The 24,430-nt window shown below is 39.3% G+C and overlaps 1 protein-coding gene across 3 annotated transcripts in view; it reads right to left on the bottom strand.

Moving 5' to 3' along the window:
* The window catches only part of NDST2 (N-deacetylase and N-sulfotransferase 2), a 131,936-nt gene that overhangs the window by 99,624 nt on the left and 7,882 nt on the right, over window positions 1–24,430 (bottom strand). For 2 of the 3 annotated variants that reach the window (XM_058842070.1, XM_058842069.1), the window contains exon 2: window positions 4,570–4,648. The gene's annotated coding sequence lies outside the window, so the exon portion shown is untranslated. Of the gene's footprint in view, window positions 1–4,569; window positions 4,649–7,430; window positions 7,528–24,430 lie in introns of all 3 variants that reach the window. The other variant, XM_058842071.1, reaches the window with a different exon arrangement.

Here is a 24,430-nt window from a genome sequence, read left to right as displayed (position 1 = left end):
TGATACTACAGAGGACAATTCAGAGCTGGAGTTCATTTTGCTTAAATATTGGACAATTGTGCAGGTTGATATCTGCTTTCTATCTGGCTCTCTTTTTCCTCTTTCCCATCAGCTGTGCATGCCTGATGGGTCCTAAATAACATGTGCTCAAGTATTCAACACTTTAAAAAAGTTAGAATCATATTTTTCTGGTACTGTGGTACTTCTCATTTGTGTATGTAGCTCTCTGCCCCCACTTCTCTTGTATCCTTTACTAGGCTTTAAAGTGACTAAAAAATGCTGCATGTTGAAGTCAGGGTAACAAACAGTATCTACATGATCTTTTCAGTATTATCACCTATTGCACATTTCTAAGCACAATTTCTAGTACATTTCTAAGACCATAAATAGGTAACTCCAATCAGTCTGATATTAATTATAACATGTCCTCTAGCAAAGACTGCTCTTAGGACTCTGGACAACCACCAAAGTCAGTGCCACAACACCAAAGTGAAAAAATCCAAGTGATAAACATAAAGAACTTTTGCATGTACTGCATGACTTCTACAGAACTGAATATGTGACTGACATCAGTAGGGGAGATCATTACAAAATCCCTTGTCATACACAGAGCTTTTATTCTTCAGGTATTTAGAAAGAAAGCTAAAGACACAGCAAACCCAGGTAAACACTTTTTCTGAATAAGAGACCTACACCATGATTTAAGGTACTTGAGTTTACTACATACTGACTTCCTAGCTGTAAAAAGTTGATTTTGCCTTTTCTCAATGTTTTCATGCAAACAAGTCTTCAGCAGTCAACATGTGAAACTCTTGCCCTCCACATGTCTTGAGAAAAAGTCTGGGGCAGGAAAACTATTTCAATATTTCCCTGTGATGGTGGAAATACAACAATAATAAAATCTGGTTTTACCAGACAGTAAAACAAGTACTTCGTATTAATGGAGAAAAGTATCCTGCAAGGGTCCTTAACCTCACTACAAACACCATGCACTATAAGCTCGAAGTGGCAAACCTGTGCTACATAGAAACAGAGATCACGCTATCTGTGATTCCACTGAAAAAGACAGGATTGTTGCTTATAAAAGGGTAGACAAAAGAAACAAATAGAAAAGCCACAACATTGAATAGCAAACATCTGCTATTTTCTCAGAGTTTCATGCATTTCCTAACTGCACCCTGAACTAAAAAATACTCTTCATACACATGCCCACGGATTACATGCAGTACAATTGAGCTACAAGTGTTCAGACTCAGCTTGCTTCCAATATCCTGATACTCTGTAACAGAGAAACAAGAGGTGAGTAAGCTTCAGAAGACCTATTTATTTTCGAAACTGACAGTGATTCTCAGTCACCTAAGAGTTCTCTTCAAAGAAAATAAACAAAATTTAAAGGTTCCTACTGATTCCTACTGATCCTTCAGGAAGAATCAGTGCTGTTCAGCAGCACTTAATACTGCCTACATCCAAACACAGCTCTGTCAGAGTCCAGCAGGCTCTCTAGAGCAATCACACACTACCAGAACAACTATCAAAATCAACACATAAAACCAAGTCCCCATTGTATGTGGTACACCCCAGTTATTTCAAATATCCTTTCATATTACCATAAGATAACCTGCTTGGTAAAAATGTCAAGTGGCAAAAAAGACAGGATAAAGTATAACTTTTCACTCAGTAAATAAATTAATTCTATGAATTAACTGCATTGATGACATTTGTGCTCTTCTTCTATGACATAAATAAAGTAGTTACCTTGCTGAGAAAACAGAAGCTCTAAATCCAAATGAAGTTTGCAATCCATTCAGAGAAAGAATAAGATGACAAACATGTGGCATACATTTATCACATATTTAATGCAGTTCTGGAAATTGGAGATTGTTGGCAATAAGTACCGTGTAAGAAGCTATACAAAACAAAAGGAAACACCTGAAAGCATGACTGTTGGCAAGGAGTTATTCCCAAGGAAGAGCTGAGGAAGTAAGAACAGCACTCCTCAACAATTTTTCAGACCCAACACATATTCAAAGCCACTACTTTGTGGAATCTCCCTCCTGCTCTTCCTAGTTCATGGGAAATTTCATCTCTGCCAAACAAATCAAGGGGAACTGAACTGCAGATTCCATTAACTTGAACTCTGAGACAGCAACTCGGCTACTGTGAGTCACTGACAGCTGGGAACAATCCTGCCAACTTGGGAGAGACACCAAATTCAGCGCAATATCCACCCTCATACACTCGAGTCCACAATGGCCAGCTCATCTGAAAGGAATCACAAGGATACTACCGCTTACTGGAGAGGGAGATGTTGAAAAAGATTCCTCAGCAGGAAGGATCTGCTTCAGGCAGTTGCTGATAATACAGCCCTACATGCCCAGAGCTCTCAGCAGAATAGAACTCCAAGTTCAAATCTGTTTCCAACACAGAGGTTCAAAACTTTGTCCCGCACTTGGATTTCTACTGTAAGTAAGGATCTTAAAAAGAATCTTAGAAAGTTTTCCTACAGTAAACCTATGTACCTACAACCACTTCCAAATCATCAGTTCTCTTGGTACAGAAAAGGAAGTGAAAATGCAGTATGCTAATTAAGAACTCCAAAGATCCCTCTACAGATTCTACATGTATCAAAAAAGATATTCAAGCTTTCTTGCATCATGAATCAAAGCACAAAGAAACAGATACCACTGAACAGGAGGGATCAGCAACCAGCTTCTTTCGACACCTAAAACCACATCGCTAAATCCAGCAATGTTTGTATCTCTGGTCTCATCAGCCTGTCTAATTAAAAAGCCTGGCTTGTGTATTATATATTGCTTTTGTACCTGCACAAAGTCACTGCACGTCTCCAGTTCAGCCAGTTACATGGATATGGCAGAGGGCAAAGAGTAACTCATTTAGAAGGGTGAGAGAAATGACAAGAGTAAAGAAGCAACTTAATGCAGATTCCTTAGACTACATATTTTGTAAAAGCATCACATTGGAAAATAAGGGAGTTTGCTTGGGATGGGGGGAAATTTGCCTCTTTTTAAGGAATCCATATTTTCTAGATGACAAGCACAAAAACACACAGCTCATCAGTAACTGCCCTTAAAGTTTTCAACATATTCAATTTACTTGCTTTTAGGGCCTTGTCTACAAAAGCAAGCTTTAGAAGAAAAAACCCAAAACGCTATTTCCAACTCAGTTCAGTTGTATCACTAAGTCTCACATGACTTAGCCACTAACAGTAGAAAGACCAAAAATGCTTAGCCTCAAGAGTACCATGGTAATTGCTCAACTCAACCTTATTAGAAATGATTATTCTCTACAACCCCCCAGGTACAGAGAATTATTCTTTATGATTATTTAATAAAATTACAATTTCATAACTGTAACCTCTTCCAGGATGGATCCTTCCATCTACCTGCCACCTCTAAACTTCTTCCTTGACTGCTTGCTAATCTTTCCTCATACTGTATTCCTCATGACTGCACCTCACCACTTACCCATAGAGGAAACATGCCAAACCAAATGGAATTTTAAATTCAATGCATACTGTTGTGTCAAATGTCAGCCAGGGACACATTTCTGATACACAGAACTACTTCTGGAGCTGCATGCAGTAGACTACTGATTGCAGTGTCCTTCAGTAGGGAGATTTTAAGAGTCCTTGGTCAGATTCTTCTCATTGAAATCACAGAGCAAGGGAAACACAGAACAAGATCTTGCTGTACCAGACAGATTTATCTATACACAAAACAAGGAGGAGAATCCTGCCTTGCCTTTCATGGTCTCAAAGATACACCCTGAAATTTAGCATGTTGATGGCTAATGCAGTCTCATGGACAACAGACGAATAGAGGCATTACAATATAATATATTTACTCTCATCTACCCTTCTTTGCAGAACTAATAACTTCCTATAAACAAAGTTTTGTTTATTTCCTATAATTTAAGTTTGATACTCCCCTTAGTCACTGCACTTTTACATGCCTAGCACACTCGGTATTTCACTGACTGAAGGGGAAGGTTTTGAAAAACTCCTGGTAAGTACTCACAGCAAAGCAATGCCATTGAATTTATTCCCCATCTTACAAACAGTCTTGTCAATTTGATAAAAGCCTGTTCAGTTAATGCTCAGGTACCTCAGCTGCTTTCAGAATACAGTTGATGTGGTAAAAATAAAATTTTATGAGAAATTCACACAACTGCATAGGAAACAGGTAGTCATGCGTGCCCCTCAGCCACCCCTTCCCGTGTAGATTAGGGGCAGAGTATTGTATTTTTATCACTTATTTTCAGGGTCTCAGAGATTTCTCTAGCTCTAAATTCAGATCTGTTCAAGAGATGAAACATGCCTACCTTTCAGCTTCTCTGGTCTCCAGTGCTGCAAAATGCCACACAATTTACACTAAACTAGAGTCTCACAGTGTTTTGATGGCTGACGCTTGCAATTTTATGAGCTGGTAGATCAGACTTTCTCCATTGCAAACCTATATACAGTTTAAGGTGACAGGTTTGGCAAATCTGAATTTATCAGTTCCTCTGAACATAAACCTGCATCAAAGAGGATGGAAGTTAAGCACTCACCTTTTCAGCAGTGCCTTTGTTCAGAAGCCAACACACAGAGCAAAGTCAACAATGCCTGGCTCACAAGCACACCCTCCAGCTGGGGGAAAAAAAGCAGAATGGGTCTAGATTAGAGATAACACAGGAAAGAAAGATCAAAGAGTACTTTATTTTATACACGTATGAAGAGCATTGCACACAGGCTGCAAACCAACCACTTTGTTCTAAACAGAAAATATTCAACAACACACTATTGTGACTCCCTAAAAACATGTCAAGTGACAGCAAATGCAGTATTTCTCAACCACTGAAACCAATCCCCAAGTATATAGAAGGAAAAGCAGGAAGAGTAAGAATATGCTAAGAACCCCTTGGTTTGAGAGTTGACAGTCCACCAGGCAAGGGAGTTCCAACTTCCTTGACTATAACTGCCAGAGAACTTGGCTTTAAATTTCACATAAATACATCTGTATTGAGATGTAACGAGAAAGATAAAACATGCCCTCATAGGAAGTCCTCAATACCAGAGCTCAGGCAGCAACTGAAATTCTTGTGCAAACTTCGTAACAGCAGAATCACAGAATATTCTGAGTTGGAAGAGATCCACAAGGATGGTCGAGTCGAATTCTTAAGTGAATGGCCCATACAGGGATCAATCCCACAGCCTTGGTGTTATTAGCACCATGCTCTGACCACCTGAGCTGATCTTGGGGCTATCCAGAAACCACCTATAGAAATTAAATGGAACACTATACATTGCTGTCTCATAGTCGTGTTTGAAAACAAAGATCCAGGGTGTTTTGCTTTGCAAAGGGACATCCCCAGACCGGTACACTTTCAAAATTCTTTAAATAATCTCCTCAGATGAATTCCAAGGCTGCCTTCCAGCCTACAGAAATCACATAGCAAATGCCAAGGCCAGGAGAGTCCTTTCTCCCCCAGGTCAGGATCTGGGGCAGGGGCTCCATGTGATGACTCCTCATTGCCACCTCCACGACACCTGAGCCCAGCAGGCACGTGGCACCTACCCAAAGAAGTTACTGAGGGGAGCAATGAACCTGAACTTTACTATTTACCCTATGGCACCAGCCAAACAGAGCAGCTAGGGTTGCTCCCTATCCATTCAGATGCAGCCAAATTGACTTTCTGAATGGCCTTTTAAGATGCTCTTTATTTCATTATCAAAAAACTCTCTGCTGCCTTCCTCTACATTGAAAAGGTTTCAATCCTGTTCATACCATCCCACTGTGTGCAGGCTGGCCACACATAACACAAATAGCAATCCACAGTCCAGGAACTCCCTTGACCTTCCCCACTAGGTGCAAAACAGGAACAAACCAGTGCAATTAGACTTCTATATCTGCTATTAGTTTGCTCCCACTTATCTGCAGCTACGGCTTTTAAGCAGAATGTAGCAAGATGCCATTCTTGAAAAATCATTCCTGAAACTTACCTTTCTTCTCCCCTTATATTTTTCCATACTGTTTGCCCAACTGCTCCTTTTTAAAACACTTTTTTTCCTGAAGAAAGGCAGTATCTAAGATTGGTATGCAATAATGTAGATTTGAATCAGCAGGAAGCATTAAGGGAGGCAATATTAAAGAGTTAAGAGTGGCTGCCAACTTGCCCTAATCCCTCAAAAGCAAACATAAATTAAATGGGTAAAAGAGATTTCCAAATTATTTAATCTATTTTCATTACAAAACTGACTCTTTGATGTTAGAGTATTTCCTGAATATTTCTACCAGTCTTCTGTATTATATATTTGTTTTTATATATATTTTATATATATTTGTTCTTGCAATCTTTGCTTTGGGCAGACTATTCCATACTTTATTTTATAACCTTATTCCCTTCTTTCTAGTTATGACCCTTCTCACTCTACCCATTTAATTAGTTTCTATCCTTTAAGTATGTGCTTTTCGAATATCTGTAAACTCTTACCACATCTCTCAGCTACACTTCTGGTCATCATATAGCCCAAGAAAACATGTGTGCCTCTGGGTCCCATGGTCTATACTCCTTTGCCATTTGTCCCTCCAAGTTCTTCAGTTCATTTAAATCTATCTAAAAACAAGAAGTTTGGGCCTGTACAACTTTCAAGTTAACTCTCACAGTTGCTCCAGAAGGAACTTCTCTTTAATTTTTGTAACTCAAAACCAGATGAATTTACCTCTTGCTACTGTGACACACCTGTAAACTGATTTATCTCCTGCGCAGCTATTCGCTTGAAATGTTTCTGGTGCTTGAAAACACTAGTGTTTTTCCAGTTCCACTCCTTCCCTGGAGCACACAAACACATTTCTGGTTAAATCTTTTTGACTGAATTCTCCCCAGTTCCTTCCCACTTAATTTTGATATTCTCTGATTAGTCCTACTATCTCTAGTTCCTCTATTAGTGTTTTCATAGTTAACTCATTTCTAACATTCAGCATCTTACAAGTTTAGAAAGACCCCAGCCTGTAACAAAGATGTAAAACCTTACATTTTTCAGTAAGATACAACAACACAAGGACTCCACATGGCTAGAGTATTTTTCAGCACTACTACGTTTACATTTCTGTGGCTTCCTGTTGAGAAATTCCTACTCTCAGCCTAAATGATCTAATGCAAAAGACTAAACCACACAAACTGATGTCTCTTAAGGCAGTTATGATATACAGTTACGCCAGCAGTGCTGTTAGAAGGTGGGAGCCTCTCTTCCCTTCCCCGCAAATTAACGAGCTGCGCATTGCCTTTGTCGTGCCGCCGCTGCCCTATGGTGAGACAGGTTATTTTTCTATTTTACATTCAATGCACTGTGCATCTGCACAAATACTTGTATAATGGCACTCTGCACAGATAATGCAGAGGCAGAAGAGTAGGGCCGTGTGAGAACTTACACCACGGCAAATGTCCATCAGGTCCTGTGCTGAATTCCCACTGGCAAGCATCACCTTCGCGTCAGAAAGCAAGCCCGAAATCCTGTAACTGGGAAGTCTGCAAAAACCCAAACACTTCTCAGAAACAAAAAGAAGGAGAATCCTTAAGACCATGTGAATGATTTCTGCATAGCTGAGGGGACAAGATGAATTGAACACAAGGTAGATCTGTCAAGGAGCTGAATTCTTTCAAGGATTAGAAAATAAACTTGATGGCATAAAGGAATACAAGAACACATTGTTTATTGGAACTTTCTTTTTTCAGGGTGTAATTAAATAATTTCAAAAGAAAGCAAAAACTAAGTAAAACTTTGTCTGGACACAACTTTGAGTGAGGTGGGTTGAATACACAGAACAATGTGTATTATCTAAGGAAATTCTAACAGAGAAGAACTCACAAGTCTGAGACCATAGCAAGAAAGAAAATGAGAAAGATATAAACACCAAAGAGATATTTTTAATTATGAGCTATAAATTTCCTGTCATTACTCTGTAAGAATTTACATTGTCTGTCAGTGAAAAGAGTCATCAACAGTGATCAGCATTGTAAAAAAAGTAACAAGATGTTTAGGAAAAAAAAAATAACATTATATATATTAGCATTCTCTAGCATACACTTTCTAAACCTATACCTTCACCTTTAATGTATTTAAGTCCAGCTTGACTGAAGCAATATTTAGCAGAAAGAAAAATCCTCAAGAAAATTAAATGAAAATTATCAGGGTAAAGAATACACCTAAAATTGAAGGGAAACTATACAGAAACAATTTCAGCACCCTTGAAATCACAGACAACAGGCATGGAATCAGTAACACCTAAAGCACTTCCAACACATTTGCCTGTAATCTCTGCTAGTATCCTCCAGGACAGAGTATGCCTGGTTTCTAGGCAATCCAGTCTACTGCTTAACTGCTTGTGCTGTTGGAAAGCTTTTCCTGAATTCTAATTATACAATTTATACCCTTTACTTCTGGGCTGTGTGAACATAGGAGACAATTTTTTTCTTCTCTACACAGCACACTTAAAATTTTTTCAATTATTGTAGCTTCTCCAACCTGAATAATCCTGATTGTTCCATTCTCTCCTGGTAGGTCATGTTTTCTTTCTTTCTCTACTTTCTTTCTTTCTTTACTTTCTCCTGAGCTACTTTCAGTTGGCCCTCATCCTTCCTAAAATATGGTGTGCAAAAATATCTGCAGCAGTCAATTGTTCCAGAACACAGAAGAGAGAAAGACTACAACAGTCCTACATGATCTGAGCTCAGACTGGAGTAATTTCTTGGTTGGTTTCTTCCATTGATCAACTTTCTGTAATACAAAAAAAAAAAAAATTCTATCACTTCCTCCAAAACAACTGATTAGGTACTAAGAACAGAACACCGTATTAGACATGTAGCTTCTATGGCTGGATACAGCATTCTCTTTCTCCTTTTTTATTTCTTATCAGTGCATTCTATGCCTCAAAGTAAACCAGAAAGGAGACTGGCTGTTAAAATAAAATGATAGTGACATCAAAGAAACAAAGTAATGAAATGACAGACAGCAATCTTTCTTTGCTATATATGTGCATGGATATATGACATCTGAAAGCCTCACACAGTAATTATGACAACACTTAAAAATGTCACCTACCCTAAAAAACAGGAAATGGTATTTTGTGACCAAATTGTTGAGAAAACTTTGTATCATTTGTTTCAGCTATATTGTCACTTCTAGTTACATTGCAGCACACGCAAAAAGGCTCCAGCCAAGGTTTGGACTGTTGCATATTATGTATCTACAAATACACAGCTGCCCCTTTTACAAGGGCCTGTAGTAACAGGACTTGGAGGAAAGGCTTTAGAATGAAAGAGGGCAGGTTTCATTCAGGATATGGGGGTGGTAATGCATGTCATCCAGAGGAGCTGCAGATGCCCCATCCTGGAAGTGTTTTAGCCAGGTTGGATTGGCTTTGAGCAACCTAGGCTAGTGGAAAGGTGTCCCTGGTCATGGCAGGAGGGCTACTAACTAGGTAAGGTCTCTTCCAACCAAAACCATTCGAAGATTCCAACAGTATGTGTATATGGAATCAGATTTCTGCATGCCTAACAAAATGTGGTACAGCATATGTACCACACCCTTTTCAAAAGAAATGGATACAGCATACAAGTAGAACAGAAGTATTATCCAAATTTTGCACAAATAAAACTGAGACAGCAATGAAGTGAACTACCAAAGCTCGCATGAAAAGCAGAGCAAGGGGCCCAGATCCAATTTTCCAATCACAGTTACAGCTCATTAATCACAAAACAATCCTCCTGTCCTCTCCCTTATCACCAAATAACATACACATATGATGCCTGCACCTAACACTCATTCACAGTAATAGTGGAGGTCAAACAACATGCAACAATTCTCCAAAAGAAAGCAGGAAATATTTTCTTTCTTTACCATCCTGCATTTAGGAAGCCAATAGCACTATTTTCATTCTTCTCCTAAGTTCATGCCAGCTCCTACCAAAGGCCTACAAAAGTAGGGTTTAAGCAAACACCTCATCTCACAGCTGAAGGAAACTAGGAACTGTCACTGCAGTACACCTCCAGCAGCTGTTGTTAAATCAGGAGAACTAAAAAATTGCTTTAGTTTCTTCACTCTTAAAACTACAGTATGATGGAGTGCTACACTAGAACAGCTGGAAAGAAAAAAAACACACCTTAAGTTAGCGTGCAGACTTTAAGAAATAAAGGAGTAACTGAAAAAAAAAAAAAAGCAAGCCAGCCACAGATATTTTCATCTACACTTGGAAAAAAGCATGCAAAAAAAGCTAAGACTGGTATAATGAATTTTTAGACGTTTTTATGAAGAAAATCGGAAATGCTGCAGGAAATGATGGAAAAGCAAACAGCTAAAACCAGAAACTAGGTTAGAAAGGGACAGCTCCCCAGAGCCCTAACAAATCCATCACAAGACCCTAGGGAGATGTTAAAATACAAGGAGCTTTTGTAGCATTTTTAACACTTTTTATGTGACACAGTGCATATATTACCAAGAAGAGTAATGCAGCATGCAGAAACTAAAAGTACAATTGCATATTGAAAGAAGTTCAGGAGACACAACAGCATTTGATCAGACACACAAAGGTAACAGACCACAGAAGGGCACAAATGATGTGAGAAAAACTGAAAAGGGTGTATTTCAAAGAACAGGGAAGAAACCACAGAGAAAGAGCTGGCAGAAAATATCACACAGGTTACACTTGCAGCTTAGTGAAAAGCCTAATGCAGCATTACAGCAAAGCACAATCTGCAACAAGCAAGCAAAAGAGTCAAGTACCTACACACATGGTAGGCACTTAGGAAAAACATATAACTGGGTACTTTTATGACCTATTTTGTTCACTTCATATTAATGATATCTTTCTAATCACTTTATGTTCGTATCCAGGCAACAGGACCAACCATGCATGTAAGAGCTCAGGATACTATTAATATATTTTTAAGCTGGAGCAGATGACAAATTTTTACAGAGGCAGTAAAGAATTCCAGGCCTTGTTTCCCCACCAACTGGAAAAAACCCACCCCCAAATCCAGAAACCATCCCACTCACCCCCCAGATTATATGCTCTGCTGCAATACAGCAGCAAACTACTCCCATCATGCAAATTACCATGTGATAAGTACCAGTTCCACTGCTATTATGTGATATACTTACTTGCAGAGGATGGAAAAGTATCAATAAAAGTTAGCAGGAAATGGGTAATTGAGACAATCCATAAACTCCTCCAGCTGCTCCCCAACACATCTGCAGAATCCTGAGAAAAGGAGGAGGATCATAGGCCAGATGAACTTTGTTGCTGCCATGAACCTGATCTTCTATCCAGCCTTCTCACCTTTACGTGAAATATTACATCTCTTGTCCTCATCCTGTATCTCTTACAGAGCTTTCAAACTTGCAACATCAGAATGATTTACAAGACTCCTACCAGTAAAGACAGGTAATGCATGTGAACAATTAAAGGCAATGGGATTTTCTGGCTCATGGCAGAAAGAGTAGCACACCGACCTCTGCTAAATACAGTATCCATCCCCTCTCTCCAAAAGAAATGCCTGTATGCTATTAATATCACAAGATGAAACTCAGCTGTATAAATAAAACCCCTCATTTCAGCTAAGTCTTCGTCATCTCTCTGGCATCCACCACAGTCTCTTCACAACAAAACTCTCAGGAGGACCTGCAGAGCAGGGTTTTTTTTGCTCGAGTACACTGGACAGGAATGCAAGTCTGGTTTTATTACCTCCTCCTGGCAACTTCACATTTATGAACAACTAGGTTGGAATTAAGGAAAAAAATAAACACATCAAAGCCCAAAGTTCTGTTGGAAGTATTTGAGTAAGTATTTGCAAGTCAGCATGGTTTAAAATGGAAACATACAGTCTGGAAGTCAAGGGGACCCTGTGTGCTCTTTGAAGAGACTCTCTGACATGCTGGATGACCTCAAGTACATCTCTTATCTTTCCCACATTAAAAAATATCTCCTTAAGTGACCTTGCTAGGTAGCTCACTTTGAGAATTAAAACATAAATACACTGTAAATCCTCCTATTATTATTATTACTGCTGTTACTATGGGGGCTGGAACTGTCGTCAGCAAACAAGCAGGACACAATTTAATTTTCTTCAAATATTTATTATGTGACAACATAGCCATCTGTTTAATATTCACTATATTTAGTTTCTGTCTTAAAAAACAGAAGGAAAGAAAATACCAGCTTTTGACTTTCGCTTCCACGTATCCTTTTCAGCCACATATGCACTAATACACGGCCAATATCCTTTCAACTGTGGTATCCAAGAAATTGCAGGAAAGCAGAAAGAATTTCAGCTTGGATGAAAACAATTCCAAAAATAAATTTATTCTCCAAGATACAAAAAAGGAGAAACTCTAGTTTTAGCAATATATATTTTGACTTCAGCACTGAGAAGGAAAATCAGGATATGAAAGAAAATAGTGGGACAAGAAGAAATGGCAATAAAGCACTGTGCACAATGACCATATGCTGAAAGAGGAGAGACAAGAAAATATCATACATCTATACAAAACAGTACGTTTTCAATAGTATTAGCTGCTCTCCAGTGGATTATAATAAAAAGAACATCATTCTTAAATAACACTTGTTACACAAAGGTGCCTTTGGCATCTAAATGTATTCTGTTTGCACCCTTCTATGAAAAGGCTTCTCTTTTCCCTGTTTGCACTGTGTACTTCCAGCAGTCTGTATACAGAAATATTTTAACATATCAAACCATTGGGACTTTGAAATAATACAAGTCAAGGCAGTAGTAAAGAATCTAAACTAATCAACACACACTGAGTGAATTTTTAAGTAAGGAAAACTAAAAACCAGAAAACATCAGTTAAAATGCACATTTTATGCATTCCCACTCCCTTATCTACTATTCCAAGCCTGAGACCAAGAACCCCTCCCAACACACCTCACTCAGGTCCTGGCAGCAGCACCTTACCATGCCAGTCCTGACCCACCACTACAATTCCAACATACAGAGCTCAGCCCTAACTGGGAGTACACCCTAATTTTCTAGGGCTATTTATAAGCTGTGATAGCACATCAGGTCAGTCATGCCTGTCTGAGAGGCCAGTATCTAACACCACAACAAAAAAGGCACAGAGATCAAGCCAAGAAACTTCAGCATATAGGTGAAAAAGCATAAGCCAGGCCCACAAATACAAAACTATAATGCTTGTATTGTTTTAAACAGCTTCTTTTCAGATCTTCTATTGCTGACAAGTCTTCCTAATTTTATACAGCCATAAGATAACGTGCTATAACAGTGGTACACACTGGTGTCATTAATTTACAGGCACTTGATGATTGAATGGATAGCAAACAACTCCCATATACAGTACCAGTAATTTGACCTTCAACTACAGAGTTGACCTTCTGTTCATAAACTGCAGTTTCCAAATACATGAAGCAAATGATTTTTTTAAAAACTGTGACAAATACACCAATAAGGATCTGAATATTACCTTTTTGCCCCCCAAAAACCCAAAGAGAAGACTAATCATTTAGGAGAGGTAGCAACTGCTTTGGAAATACTTTTGTGTTTGTGACAAGCACAGAAACTGCCCACATACAAATCACACTCCTGTGGAGCAAGGGTTGAGCACTGGCTCAGGCCTGTAACCTCTCCTCAGTTTCTCAACAAGGACAAAGGTTTAGACAAACACAACAGCACATGCACTTCTGTCCAAAATGTGCTAACACTGGACTTGGTTTAAGTTGAACATGGTGGGAGAACAAGATGTGCCATTGCCTGACCCATCCAAGTAACAACCAGGCCTACTCTCTGTTATATGTATACTCCATGCTATAGATCTTGAGCATATCACAAAAAAAAGGGAAACCGGGCTGCCCTTGAACAACATTTTTCCTCAATTCTGTCAAAACTCTGCATTTATTTTTAGTGTTTATCTGCAATGCAGAATACATTTCTACCAAATACTTTATCACCAGTATAATAATCTGAATTTAACACCTTTTTTTAATGGGATATTTGTAATTGTTTTGTGAACTGACAAGAATCATAGCTATTTAAAACACTTCAAAAATACAGGACATAAACTCATTCTGAATTTGGCCTAAAACTCACCCACATCAGTTCCTACAATCTGTACTGTCCAGTTCCTTCAAAGATGAGCAGAAAAAAGCCTTGGAGACAAATTTGCAAAATGGGGATAAGGAAAAGTACTCCTTCTTATTATTGTTTACACTTACGGATACCTTGAGCTCAAGGAAGCTGTCCAGAAGACCTTAAAAAGTTTGTTTTCACTTGCAGGATTTGTCTATATAACTGACACATAAATATCAGATTACTTTTGACCCTACACATTTTTAACCTAAATAATGTACTTTAGCAATACACTCCACACACTAATTTGTGTACTGAAATATATTTCCTTTGGCCAGAACTGCATTTGTTACTTTCCAGTATCATTGACAGTTCCCCTTTCTGATCTGCAAGGTATCTCTAACTAAGCCATTACATCAAACAAAATATCATCAATATCCCTTTTACAAGATATTTTTTACAGAGAAACGATTTCACAAATAGAAATGACTCTGCAATCACAGTAATTCATGAAGATGCTGCAATCAGTATGAAAGATACTGACAATGCACTGCACATTCTCTGCCTATGTTTCCCAACAGCAGGATTACCCTTTATATGCCCCTGCACTAAGGCTGGAAGGGCAGAGCTCAGAGCATCTTCCTCACAGCTCAACACCCAGGCCTAGGAACAACAGGACCAGCAATACCATTATCACGAGAAAGGATGATAAATATGAAGCTTTCTGAACATGTCAGCAGAGCTGTGGTATACCAGAAAGATTCATGCCTCCCTTGACAGTTGGAACAGCTGCATGAATTAGCCATTCACTGGAGTGCTGTTCTTTTGAACTTGCCTTTATGTTTGATTCCTACCTGCAGAATGTCAAGTTTGAAGCAGCTGGTGTCCTCATGATGCCATTTTACAGAAATCTGAGGTAGCATATACAAAAAAACAGTCAAACAGTACATAAAAATTATTGAGATTACTCAACTAATTGACAGGAAGAAAGAAATACAATGAACAACTCACTTGAGATTCCAATACAGTAATTTCATCTCTTCATCCATCACAAACGGTTAAAACAGCTGAGTAAAGCATTTTCTTATACTTTTGACTGTCATGAACGGGATCTTCTGTCCTGATCTGGCCAGAACTACTTAGAACAGCAAAAGCCAAACCTCATCAGTGCACTGGCTGGCTTCCTCTCCATCATCTGAAAACCTGGACAGGAACTGTGTGACCCTCTCCCCTGGTAAAATGCCTCACATAGCTATTAATTTATCTCTTGCAATTAACAGTGTCCCTGAAATAGATTAAATAACTTGCTGTCCATCTTCAAAGGTACTCTTAACTTGATTTCAGCTTTTCTTGTATTGACAATTCAAAAACATGGATGGATATCTAAGTACTGCTAAAGACATCTAGTACCATCTCCCTGATGTTAGCCATCAGGGTTTTACTTAGGGCAAATAATCTCTCCATTTATTAGAAGAACAATTCTAGATGCTTCAACAGTTTTCAAATTAAAGGATGTTTCTGATGATGAAATGATGAAATCACCACTAACTCTGAAATGACAAAAGCTTATGCAATGGTTTCAAGTCATTTGATGCTGGCAACAACCAAGTAGAGATGATATTGTGCTTTTAAGTTATACAAAAAACAGTCTCTTTAGAGAGAGGTTATGACAAAGAATGTTCGGCCTGGATGAGTCAGAGACATTCAAAGTGTTCATACAACAAAATGTCAGTGAAACAGCATTTTTGGCATGTTTATCTAATGCTAAGAAGTTAAATATGATAGATACTGAGCTCCTCCTTGTCAACTCCGGCTGTAAGTGAAGATATGCTTGACTATTCCCTCTGCTGCAGCAGACACAGACATTACATCTACTGCTTCCCTTGCACTGCACACATGCTCCCAGTGAATTCGTGACAATTCAGAGACACATACTTGGGGAACCATCGTTTTAGCAGCTCTTGTTTGAAAACAAACAATACATAATCGACCCACAAACACTGAAAGGACAAAGATCTGTTGTGTAGATAAGCAACTGCTCTCCTGTTTCTTTCCTTCCATCATGAGAAACTCAGTTTAACTATTTCCACAGTAATCTGTGCTCTACTGAATTCACCTGTTTTTACCTTTCCTTGAAATAGTACTGACAAATTAATAAAAATACTTCCTTGCAAATTAAGGAGCCAAGAAGCAGGGTACTAGATACCACAGACACCTTCCATCAGTGTATGTTATGCAGATGAAATAAAAGGCAAGAGCACTCCACAATAAGTCCTTAAGCAAATGCCATTTTTCATTTGATCCCAAATAATTACTTCTAGCACAAACTACCCAGAACTTCAAAACAGACGAATTCAACACTGGGTGCAAAATGAAAAGGTCAATCATAAATCAAGATCTCCTTTTAAAAACACTTTAAAAAGGAGCTTTCTGCATTTATTTTCCCTTTTTTGCATAAGTTTCTCTTCCAATCCTCAACACCTGGCATAATGAGTTTGTCCTTTAATATAGAAAAATGTAGGCAGCAACGTTTTCATTTTGAGTGCTGCTGAAGAGGTAGAGGAAGGTGACTGACTTGCAATTTGTTTTTTTTAAATCCATCAGCCAAGTCTGTGACTGTCTCCTGCCCCAACTTTCTGCTCTGGGAGATCTAATGCCCACTCTACCACCAGCCCTCTTTCCATCCCTAAGGGCAGGTGGCTCACAACCAGCCCTGCAGAGCCCTCGGAAATGAAGCCCACACCAGCCACAGGTAAACGGGCAGTAACACCAGCGTTTGCTGCATCCTATACTTCTTATTCAATCTGTAGGCTGACTACTCCAAACAAACACTTTCAACAAAGTTACCAAAGAGGCAGACACCTCAAAATTTGCATGCAGGTTGTCAGCAGTAGTGTTACAATAATGTGGCCTTGTAATGGCACAGAGTTGATCAATATGTTAAAACAACAAAAAAAATGCTTCAACTTAGTGTTAACTTCTCTAGTCTCTTCCATATGAAGATGTGGATTTTAACTAGGTAATATGGAAAAATGGGTCTGCTTTAGTTATAGTATCTAGAACCACTGATCACACAGATATTTTTGTTCAGAACTGCTTAAGAATGAAGTACCAGACCACAGGAGAGTGCTCAACTACATCAAGTGCAAAACAAAGATGAATGTAACCAGATACTCAGGTCTACAGAAAAAACAGTAACTCTACTAAGAGCACCCAGATTTTAAATATCTACATATATAAATTACAAACGAAGCAATTCTCCTGGAAAATAACGTTGAATTCTTGATGTAGAAAGCAATAATACAGTGATAGTCTTTTCCCCTCTAAAGGAAACTTTAAACAGTGTAACTAGTGAAATTACTTTCTGATAATATGGCACTAGGATGAAAAGGGAGCCATACCTCAACAATTGCTTCAGTCTTGAGTCTAAAAGGATTTCCTCTCAATCACTCACAGTAACTTGTCTAAAGACTTTGCACGTTAGTTATTATGTTAGAATATGTTAGAGCTTCTTCTTCACGGGCAACACAAACACAAGGTGCTCAGTGATCTGGGCTGTTAGGAAACGGAGACAGATTAGGAGAGGGATCCAACCATCACTTATCCTACCATCTGCTTTCCCACTGTGGATTCTTGCCTGTCACCTGGCTCTGAGTTCCATGGCCTAAAGAAATCACCTGTGTCACTACATGTTATTCTCGCATGCTTTTTTCCCTTAAAGAAACGGGACAGAAAAAAGAGGCTGGCTTGATAAGGTAAAAGAAAATACCCCATCTGGCCAAGATGACTGCAAAGGAAATTGCTGACTCATAGCTCTATATTAAGTGCTTCACCCACCCTCAACCTCCCCACTTCCTTTTTCCCTTAAAAGTTCTTACTTTATTTTTCTCCCCATATGCTAGCAAAGCCTAATTATCATTTAGGCCGAGACACTAATGCTGTTGTCAGAGAAGGGAAGACCAAAGGACAACATACAGGAAGTAATTCAAGGTATGGGGTTTTTTTTCCCAACTCATTGTTCCCCAAAGACAGAGAAAAAAGTCTGAGCAAGCTCAGCTCCCAAGATTGAGTATTTCAAAGCTGTAAACTGCACATAACACTCTTAAACACCAGCAAGAAGTAATAGATAAACAATGCTTAGTCACACAGTTTGGTTCCAAAAGGTCAATTAATACCAGGAGATAGAAAATAACCCTCAATCTGTAGCATACTTTCTATCTTAATTACAATACAGCACATATAGATGGTAGCATTAAATGAACAAATTTTAAAAATTGATTTTTTTCACTGTATTTTTATGATTCATACAAGTTAGAACTTGTTTTGTTTAAGAGGGACATATCAAAGTTGCTCAAACAAAATTAATTCTGAAATGTTCTATCTTACAAGGTTCATACACCTTCTGAATGTGGTAGAATACATCCATACACATGCCTCCACGTGTGTTCCTTCTCCTGTCTACAATTCCTACACTAAAGCAAAATCCTAAATTACAAACTCCACAAGCATCCCGCTGGTATCACACGGGCTGAGCAATCATCTGATAAGCTACAGGGGTATCTTGAGCTAAGTTTAAGTTATAGCAAGCATAAGTGGTTGTTCTCAGGGTGGAAGAACTACAGAACTGAAGCAGCATTGCCAAAATATTTTCGGTATTCTTTGACAGCCAGATCTTCAGATTCAGAGGCCTAGATTCCATCAAAGGCACAGGCAGATGCTACAAAGCTTTGTATCTACTTCTGCTATCTGTCTTAGCAATTTCATCTTCCTTTCTCCTCCAAAACTTGTCTTTTCCTTCTAACCTTCTCAGATTCCTCATGCCACACTTGCCCGTCCTCACTGGTCATCTGTGCATTCCCTAACATTCCTCTTTCGGCAACACAAGGTGACAGATGCAGTACCCTCCTGACACACTATTTTCTGTTTCATTAGCACCCAAAAGCCTAGTAGCACCTAAGCACATCTGCCATTTCTATGGACCCCATTCATATCCTCAAATCAGACTGAGATTAGTTCAGTTTGTTGGAGCATGACACTAACAAGGTTGTAATCCCTGTATAGGTCACTCACTTAAGTGAGTGATCCCTGTGGGTTCCTTCCAACTCACTATTTCGTGTTTCTGGAATCCTTTTTCAACAGCCATAGTTCCCACAAACCTAGAAGCTTCAGCTTCCATCTCCTTTAACCATCAGTCTGTATGCTGGCCTGCTCCAGCTCACAGCTCTGGGATGTCCCAGTACAGGAGCTCCCTCCTCCCCCCTCCATACAGAAACTGCAGAGCCCAGGCTACAGGACTGCTTCTCACTTCTGCTGCTGCTCCAGTGCTGACCATACCCACAGGCATGGATCTGCAATCCAGGGGAGATATCAGGCTCAGGCCCAGGCTCACACATGCCCAGTGGTGCTGGCACCTTCAGCATTTCTAACTAGCCCTACAAAGTCTTAAACATGCTAAAGATATAGCTCTTCACTTGACATTGCATCTCTAGGTTAATTCTCATGGGAACACAGAGCATTCTAGGTGTGATGCCAATATCACTAACCACATACTACATCTATGTTGTATATATACTTCTATCTGAGAGTCAAAACTATAGTAACAGATATGCATTTTTGCAATAGTTTATATTCACTATCTATATTAAAAAAATACCCCAGCTGCCATACCAAGACTCTCCACAGCAAAAACAAACCTGCTACACTGCTCAGCTAAGTTACCAATTCTTATCTACCTACTCAAAAAAAAAGTGATAATACTTTTTCCCTGGAAAGCAAATTAAGGAATGGTGGTAAAGACTAAAACTACAGTAAAGAAATGCTGCAAACATTGCATGGCTAATCCCCAAAAAGACCCTGTGCTTCCACCATCTTCTGATACAAATTTATGTGACAAAGTGCTAAAGATGACTTGTTCTATTTACAAACACTTTAAATACTGTTACCTTTAGCTGAAAATAAGACGGAAGTTTTCCAAGGCAAAGGTAATGTGTGTTATATACTTTGAAAATACACGGTGTAGTTTAATAAATGTTTATCATTACTTTCTTGCTGGAAAGAAGAAATAAAATGAAGAAAAGTACAAAAGCCAAAGAGAATCTAATTTTCTCTTTTTCCAATTAGCCTACCTGTGTTGGGAAAGTCTTTTGATAAAGCCAGTGGCCAACCAGCACAAGTTATTTAATTGTGATGAGCAACGTGATGTGGTGTGATAACAACAGCTCAGAAGGCTGAGAAATTGCACTTGGTGAAAATTAATAGCAGCTGTTAAGCGCAGAATCTTCACAGATATACAGACATCCCAGATCTCTGTATGCAATGAACTTTCCTGAGATAAAGCTTCTCTTTAGAAGAGGTAAGCCCCGCTGTGCAAAGCACTGACCAAGCAAATTCACACAACAGCTCTTCTACCCAGAAATAAACTCCTTTAGAAAACGTAGCTTTTTGCTGAAACTAACTTTTGGGTCTCCTTCTGACAGCTGACATCTTTCTCCAAAGCAATGCTTTCTCCTCAGCAGAATGTCCAATATTTGTAAACTACCTTGGATCTCATAGTAACAGAAGAAAAACATTACACTTGACTCTTTAAACAGTGCAATCAGGAAGCACTCTTACAGAAATTGCCCCATCAAATATCACAACTGGGTGGCAACTGGTTTGTAATCTCTGGCACAGGGCCCTCCAGTCCCAGAACCATTCAGAAAAATAGCAGCTGGCACACAAAGATCAGAAATGTCAATATTGATTAAAATTACATTCCAATGTCAAAATTTTAAAGCCATATGAAATTTTCAGACTGCTGGACCTTGGGGGAAAAGAAGCAAAGCTGGCTTTCCAAAAAGGTTTCTGATCTCCTGGAAAATACAAATTGGTAATGCTGTAAAAGCCAACATTGCAGCAAGAATGAAGTCTGCCTGTTGTAGGTGCTCTCAACCTCAGCACACACAGTCCCTCCTGTTCTTACAAACCATCTGAGTGCAAAGGCTCAGGGAGAGCAGGGCTTACCTCGAATTCTTAACAGGGTGACACACTTCACTGGAGTTAGAAGCAGACGAATATGGTAGAGGTAATCTTATAACTGCCTGGCTCTTGGAAGGGCCAGGGGGCTCTGATGAATGTATTTATTGCTGTAATCTTGAGCCAAATGCCTAAGGGTGACTACTATTTCAAATCCTCTAAAGCCTGAGAAAACAGATAATCCATTGTTTAAAGATTTTAACTAAAAAAGACCAAGGTTGCAAAGCCTCAGGCAGAAAGAACAATGAAACACTAGACAAGAGAACACTCTGCATTAGTTTGCTGCCCACATACTGCTGTGCTTTGCACACTATACAAGAAATAGCAGCAACTGGACCTTTATACTAAGAAAGAGCTTTTACTGAAGAAGGAAAAGAAAGGCGATTCCTCTGCCCAGTCTTATAGCTACCTGCTCCCAGATGCACCATACACCAAAGGTTTTAAGCCCTAGCAGTAATTAGTTATACCCAATATGAGCTACATTAAATAGGAACAGAATTTTTACAGCACGTGGCACTGCCAATGAGGCCCCCTTTCATAAAAGGCCTCAAGCTGAATACTTAATATTGTACCACTCAAAAAAGTCAGTAGTTATGTACAACCTCTGCAGCTAGTACATTTAAAGCATGACTATGCTGTGCTAGCAGTGTAATGGCAATGCTGACCTCCTGCAAGAAGCTTGCCAAGCCAAAAAAATGCATTGTATGACTTGCTCCCCAGGAGAGAGACAATATATCTGAGCAACTGCGACAGGGGAAAACACCGCACTCACTGCTCTCAAGTACTGCTTCCTAGAATTTGTCATTTCCAAACCAAATAAAAATTAACAAACATTTCTAAGAATTTTTGTGTGACACTTTCTCATCACTGTTTAAGATGATCTTGTGTGACAGTGATAGGACCAAGAATCTTTTGCACCAGCATTACCAACTCAAAGCTAGATTCAGATCAGTATCAGACAAAACTAGTTTCTACTTTTTTCTTGTATTCCACACTGATTTCTGCAGTCTCAGTGAAGCCAGCCTTACAAGCAGAAAAAAGGGATAAGAAGTCTCCTCACATTCTCAGGATGAATTTCACTGCAGTAGCCAGCTTGTTCCCATAACTTTCCACAAAAAAACCCCCTCAACCCACATTTCTTTCTGCATCTCCCTTCTTTTCCTCCAAGACAGATGGAATCAAGCTAGGTAAGATTTTCTAAGAAGTATTACCTAAGGGTAATTAATTTTAGGAAATTTAGATTTTAAGACTTGAGCGTTATATCCTCATGTCTGTGCATACAAGGTCATTCCTATTTCACTTGGCTGAGAGCTCCCTCATGTTATTCTGGCTATCATGAAAGTCCTGGCATTTGTGTTCACAAGCGCTGCAACCACTTCTCCAGCTCTGCCAGCAGATTCATAGCTACACTGGAAGACACCAGGGTAAAAGGTCATGACTGCAAATGAGGATGGAACTCCACAGAGCCCCAGGAAAAGTTACAGTATCCCAACAGAGAGCAGCTAGCAGAGACTGTATAAACACCAGTGTGAAAGAGCTGTGAAGACAGGACAAACTAAGCAGCGCTCTCCACTCATTTTCAGGCTTGGTGTTACCCATCCCATCCTAGAAGATCAAGCATGAGGCTTCTAAATCACTAACCCATGAAGACCGAACAACATCTGTACACCCACCAAATGCTCTCTCCAGATAAAGCCTAACAACAGAGAAAACCAGAATTTTGCATTTGTGGTTTACACCCTAGAGCTGTATGATGATGTGTTTGGCTGAATTTTTGTTATTTCTTAAGTTGGCTCATTTTTAGAAGTACCCAGATACTTTAAGACTAACACGTTCGCAGACATACCCTTCAAGAACAACCCTGCCTCCAGTGCAGACACTGTATCAATTTCCACTGCCCTGTCTCCCAGCACTGCCTGGAGCTGATCCTCACCCTTGCACAGGATGTATTTCAGGAAGATATAATTGCAGGAAGGGGAAGGGGCCTGAGCACTCCCAACAATTTCAGTCCTCAAAGATCTGTCCAGAATAGTATCATGGGACATACTGCCTGTGCAGGGGTGCTAAGAGAAATTCTTGAGGAAAACACAGAAACATTGCTTTTGTTTGGTTGATTTGTTCTTTCTTTGGTTTTGGTTTGTTTGTTGTGGTTTTTTGTTTTTTTTTAACAAGATATGGAAAAAACAAGCCCAAGAACAATTCCATAGAAACATAACTAGTTTTCTGACATAATGTGTCACATCTTTCTGGTAAACTGCACAGGACCATAAAGAATGCAGTACTGCTCATCAGAGAAGCTGGGAAGTCTTGGGGTAGATGCAAATAAAAATAAAGTGCAGAACCTGTGAACTCAGGACTGGTCTGCACCTTGATCAAAATTACTACTTTTCTCTTCCCCAGGGCTCATTTCCATCAGAAACTACTGTTGCTATTACTTCTTTAATCTTACCCCTTACAAGAAATAAGAAAAATAAAAATGAATCCAGTGTCCAATTAGAAGTGGAAAAGAACAGGAGCAATGAAGGAGTGCAGTTCCTGGCTCTCAGTCCACTGAGCATAGAGCTTGGTTGTTATCATGCTGCTTGTTTCAGAGCTTCTCATGAGCGCTGTTAGTTAAGGCTAACCTAGATTTAAAAACTTTGCAGGACTGATACAGAGAGAAGTAGCACAAGACTCCTCTTCTTCTTACCCCAAGTGAAACTGAACTGAGGTGACACATCTGGCACATCTTTAGGTGGTGACTCCTCTCCTCCAAAGACAGGGGCCCTGGCATGCCATCAATTCATCTTATCCTCAAGGTACTCTGTGGTGTGCACCTACACGAGCATTTGAGCCTGACTGGGTTTCTTAGTGATAAGTTATATTTTCCCTCCTGGAGAATGGTAACATAGCAAAAAAGGAGGTTGGTTTTGTTCTGTTATTTTAATTTCCACGTGAGTTTCCTGGTCCTCCTTGCTGAGTTCTTGCGCCAATACAGAGATGCGCCACTATAGAATTGGATTGCTTTCCTCAGCAGTAGTATCAGTTTAAATGCAAACCAAGAAGAGTATGTTCAAGGGGCATCCTCACCCTGTTTTCATTTAGCAACAGGAAAATACTAGGACTAACATAAAAATAATTATACCATAGCTCTACTACACACAAGTGAGTTAACAACCTCAGAGAAACATTATGTTCAACACCAACTGCAATTATGACAATTCCTGAACACCAGTTTACTCTTAACCTGCCCACATACACAACACAAGACCAAAAAGAACTTTCCAGCTCTGCCTGCTACCACAGGCACTGTAGCATCGTGTGTGGTTAGTGAGGAATT

Source organism: Poecile atricapillus, chromosome 6 (assembly GCF_030490865.1).
Source record: "Poecile atricapillus isolate bPoeAtr1 chromosome 6, bPoeAtr1.hap1, whole genome shotgun sequence".
Lineage (NCBI taxonomy): Eukaryota > Metazoa > Chordata > Aves > Passeriformes > Paridae > Poecile > Poecile atricapillus.
This window is presented reverse-complemented; position numbering and strand designations above follow the sequence as displayed.